The following is a 5,463-nucleotide window of genomic DNA, read 5'->3' on the forward strand; positions in this document are numbered from 1 at the left end:
CTTTGTTCTATCTCATACTATAGCCTCACATTTTTAAAAACAATTTACTTAAACTCATTTCCCAGTAGAAATTGAACAAGGAGTATTTGTTCTGTGCAGTTGCATAGGAGAAACTTGACCTTGCCAGAGGAAAGGGCTGTCCCAGGAACACTCGGCAAGAGAGGGTGGTGGTTTGTGCTGCTACGGAATCACAGCAGCTATTTTCTGCTTCTCTCTACATACCTTTGTGCTCACTAAAGCAGAGAGAGGCCATGAGATATTATACGACCCAGCGACCTCATTACACTGCATTTCATAGAAAACCTGACTGTGGTCCCACAGTTCTAGTTGAGCATCAGCCCTGACATTGAATTCTGTTTCTGTATCATCTTGGGCAAGGGCTTTATATTTAGGATCACAGATTCCTCATGGGTACAATAACCATTCCTACCTCACAAAATTGTGAGGATTCCCAAGAATGTTGAAAATTATCTAGTCTGGTAAGGACTCATTAAATCATCTACTTGTCTGGTGACAGAGCTGAGACTGGCTTCCTGGTCACCTTCTTTTTTTTTTTCTTTTTTTGTGAGACTTGTTGCCCAGGCTGGAGTGCAATGGTCCAATCTCGGCTCACTGTAACTCCCGCCTCCCAGGTTCAAGCGATTCTCCTGCCTCAACCTCCCGAGTAGCTGGAATTACAGGTGCATGCCACCATACCCGGCTACTTTTTTGTGTTTTTAGTAGAGATGGAGTTTCACCATGTTGGCCAGGCTGGTCTCAAACTCCTGACCTCAGGTGATCTACCCACCTCGGCCTCCCAAAGTGCTGGGATTACAGTGTGAGCCAACCTGCCCAGCCCCTGGCCATCTTTATTAACCAGTGCTCACTGTGGCCATGTTCCTTAACCCTGAGCCTCACACAGAGCATTGAGGCAGCATGCTGCCCAAAGGCATTTCACATTTGTAGTTGGGAGTTGACGCTACTTCCATTCTCACAGTTACTTCCAACAATCTGTTCCTTTGCTTTCCTAGCCCACTTTTGTTGCTTCTTCCTCACTATACTCCTTTCCAAAGGAGAAGAATGTGCTAGGTGCCGGCATGGTGTAGTGTGGGAAACAAAGACAGACGTGGGAACCTCCTAACTCTGCAGACCTCATGGCTCAGTAGCAAAAACTGAATGGTACTATCTGTAGTACCACCTGCTTAGCCTCCCACCACCAGTCCTGGAACTAGCATTCCCCTTTTCTGGGGAACTGCTCCACACAAACACAGATTCCAGGTATGTGATTCCAGGAGAGCTTCATGTTGCTACATGTCCCACCTTCCTCACCACAGCTGACTGGCTCTGGGGTCAGATAGTCGTGATCTCTGCCCCTGTGCTTTGTGTTCCTGGCTTAAGGTTAGGTACCCAAGGACCAGCCTGATTTTATTCCAGGACATCGAGGCAGAAGGAAAGCATCTTTCCTTGATCTTCAAGAGTCCATGAGGGATTTTTCTTTTTTCTTTTCCTTTTGGAGACTGCGTCTCTCACTCCTGTTGCCCAGGCTGGAATGCAGTGGTGGGATCATGGCTCACTGCAGCCTCGACTTCCTGGGTTTAGGCAATTCTCCCACCTCAGTTTCCTGAGTAGCTGGGACTACAGCTGTGTGCCACCATGCCTTTTTTTTTTTAAATATTTTTTTGTAGAGGTGTGTTTCGCCATGTTGCCCAGGCTGGACTTGAACTCCTGGGTTCCAGCAATCTGCCTGCCTTGGCCTCCCAAAGTGCTGAGATTACAGAGGTAAGCTGCCATACCTGGCCAATGAGGGATTTTACATTTCACTCTCCAGAAGGAAAAAAAGGAGAAGGATTGAGATATGTGTGTGTGTGTGTGTGTGTGTGTGTGTGTGTGTGTGTGTCTGTGTATGTGTATATATATTTGGTGCAGTAAGCAAAAGGAAGAAAGTGTGATAACCCAGAGCTATCTAAACCTCTCCTTTTTCTCATCTGCCTTCCCACTGAGAGGGTGTGTTCTGGAATGCACTCCAGTGCCATAAGCCTACAGGACCCTGTGGGTACAGCCTGTGGTTATCCAGTACCTTCTTTGACTAGCTAATTTGATTAATTAGAAGAGGCTAGCTCCTGTAACAAATGTCCCTAATCTCTTTAGCTTTTAAAGTAAATTTTTATTTTTTGTTTTTATCAAGGTCCAGTGCAAGTTGGTGGTGACAATGATGAGGGGACATTCTCCATAAGTTTTCCAAAGTTCCAGGCTCCTTCTCCAAAGTGGATATGTCATATTGTAGGGTCTGTTCCTCTTCTTCACTCGAGACATGGATTGCACAGGGTGTGTCCTATAAACTAGGCCTTATTTGGCCATACATCAGTTATTTTCATATTCCAATAGCCAGAAATCAGTACATGTCCCCATCAAATCACAAGAGTAGCTTGAAAAGTATGGTTACTTGTGGACCAAGATGAAAACAAATAAGCTTTGGTGAAGTTATTCTGCCACAGTGAGTTTCTCTAATTGGAAGATTTGAAAAGTACTATCAAGTTCATTTTGCTACAGACCTAAGTTTGTTCTTCAGTGAGCTGAGTTTTGTGTCTACTAATTGGTTCTAAATTCAGCAGGGAAGACATGAGGATTAGTTATTGAGTACCTAAAACTGTGAACATACAGGACTTTTCAAAGTAAATTTTAAAAAAGGAGTCTTGGCCGGGCGCGGTGGCTCACGCCTGTAATCCCAGCACTTTGGGAGGCCGAGGCGGGCGGATCACGAGGTCACGAGATCGAGACCATCCTGGCTAACACGGTGAAACCCTGTCTCTACTAAAAATACAAAAAATTAGCCGGGCGTGGTAGCGGGCGCCTGTAGTCCTAGCTACTCGGGAGGCTGAGGCAGGAGAATGGCGTGAACCCGGGAGGCGGAGCTTGCAGTGAGCCGAGATCGCGCCACTGCACTCCAGCCTGGGCGACAGAGGGAGACTCCGTCTCAAAAAAAAAAAAAAAAAAAAAAAGGAGTCTTTACTCTGGTGTTTAAGCTTTGATCCTGAAAAGATATCTGAAATCACATTCCCTACAATGTGGAGTCATCTCTCCTGCAGAGAGAATTAAGCTTCAGGGTGCAGCAGACATGGGTGAGCATTTAAAGGGAAGCTGACATCTACCTAGAAGACAGATCCACTAAAGTTTTCCAGTGCCAGAGAAATGCCATGCTTTCGGCATTTGGAAGAGTTCCTACTCTGCCTGGGAGCTCTATACCTTTATATTCAAAGGAGATAAGCACTCCCTAATTGACACACTCCACCCTCCTGTTCATGGGAGAATCCTACTAGTCATCCAGACTCACAACTGTGCATTAGGTCCATGCTCATCACCGAGGCTAACCCAGTCCTTGATTCCAATCATGAATGGACAAATGTTTTCCAGATATTTAAGGAAAGTGAGGAAGATGCACAAATAGAACTAATTCTCAAGGAGGGGAAAAAGGATATAATACAGGAAACAGAAGAAAACGTTACCAGAACATACTCTCAGAGTTTAAGAAAGACAAGAGGTTTATGAAATGAGAACAAGCTGTCATAGAGGGGAACAATCAGGGGACAGGCGAAAGTCCTTGGACACTAGAAAAGTTACTGCAGAATTGACGTAGCGCAGAGGTCTGATAGCGCCCAGTTCCCCGGGCTGCCCATGGAACTCAGCGTGCTCCCCCAGCCCACACCCACCCGACCTTGTGCGCTCCTCCCAGCATAAGGGTCTCCACCGCTCACTTCCGGTCCCTTCGCAGAGCCTGCGACCACACTACCGCCTGGCCCGGAGGACCCCGCCCTCCGCCAGCCGCCGCTGTCGTCCACCATGGTGGTGCTCCGAGGACCCCGCCGCCACCGCCACTGCCCACACTGATGCCGCTACCCGCTCTGGGCCCCTGGCAAACCCACTGCTTTTCCCCTCCTCCCAGCGCCCGCACTGCCTGCCCTGGGCCCACTGTCGCAGGTGCGATGGTACCACCACCCCAGCTATGAGGCTGCCATCAACACCCCCATCAGCCTGGAGCTCCATGCATCCTATGTGTACCTGTCCATGGCCTTCTACTTCGACCAGGACGACGCGGCCCTGGAGCACTTTGACCACTACTTCCTGCGCCAGTCGCAGGAGAAAAGGGAGCACGCCCAGGAGCTGATGAGCCTGCAGAACCTGCGCGGTGGCCGCATCTGCCTTCATGACATCAGGAAGCCAGAGGGCCAAGGCTGGGAGAGCGGGCTCAAGGCCATGGAGTGCACCTTCCACCTGGAGAAGAACATCAACCAGAGCCTCCTGGAGCTGCACCAGCTGGCCAAGGAGAACGGCGACCCCCAGCTCTGTGACTTCCTGGAGAACCACTTCCTGAACCAGCAGGCCAAGACCATCAAAGAGCTGGGTGGCTACCTGAGCAACCTGCGCAAGATGGGGGCCCCGGAAGCAGGCCTGGCAGAGTACCTCTTTAACAAGCTCACCCTGGGCCGCAGCCAGAAACACACCTGAGCCCAGACAAGCCCCGCAGCCATGGGGTGCCTTCCCCTGCTCGCGCCACCAGGCGGGGCATCCATGTTGCCTTTTCAGAACATTCTCTTCATTTTTCTCCTCTCAGTTTGACCATTGTTAGCAATAAAGTTATCTGTTCTCAAAGCAATAAAGGTGTCCAGCCGATGTGTGTCTGCAGCACTCTCACCTTTTAGGAATCAGGGCACATCCCCATGCAGGTTTAAAGTAGGTATCCAGCAGTCTTTCCATTCAGCTCTGCCCCATCTGCATGCAGCTCAGGATCTGCGGAGGTGGAAGGGAAAGGTATTTTATGGGCCCCTGGAAAATACATTAGTCTTCCCCTTATAAACTTTGAGGGCATGTGGGATGGGGTGGGGTGAGGTGGGGTAGGGTGGGGTGAGATGTGTGGGGTGGGTGAGGTCGGGTAGGGCGTGCTGTCTTGGGCCATGGTATCTGTGGGTGTGTATGCATGGTATGGTATAAAACATGGTATGGAATTCATCCTAGCGGTTGCCTCTGGAGAAGAAGGGAAGGGGATGAGATTGGGCGGGGATAAAAATAATAGTCTTTAACTTGACATGAAAAGTTATCTTTTTAAAACTTGCAAGTGCTAAGTATTCTTGCTTCTGGGCAGCAAGCTGGGGGCTCTGGGGGACAGTATGGCAGAGTACCTCTTTGGCAAGCTCACCCTGAGTGACACGGATAATGGGCTGAGCCTTAGGCTGCCTTCCCCACAGATATGGGGTGACTTCCTGCATATTGCCCTTCAATTGTACCATTTCTTCCATTAAAGTGGTTAAAAAAAACAGCTCAAAAGAAGGACTGAAAAATATAAGGTCAAAGCTGAAGGTCAAATTTGTGATATTGAATATAAAGTAGAATAAATATAAAGTAGAATAAATGCCCCCAAATGTCAAGGCAGTGACTGTCTGCTCTGAAGAATGCAGAGGGGTGGCAGAGAGTTGAAGGTGCAGACCAGGT

The 5,463-nt window shown here is 48.8% G+C and overlaps 1 pseudogene; it reads left to right on the plus strand.

Moving 5' to 3' along the window:
- Positions 1-482: 482 nt before the first annotated feature.
- Positions 483-4,588, plus strand: LOC100990715 (putative ferritin heavy polypeptide-like 19; annotated as a pseudogene).
- Positions 4,589-5,463: the final 875 nt, after the last annotated feature.

The sequence above is a fragment of the Pan paniscus genome, chromosome X, assembly GCF_029289425.2.
Source record: "Pan paniscus chromosome X, NHGRI_mPanPan1-v2.0_pri, whole genome shotgun sequence".
NCBI lineage: Eukaryota > Metazoa > Chordata > Mammalia > Primates > Hominidae > Pan > Pan paniscus.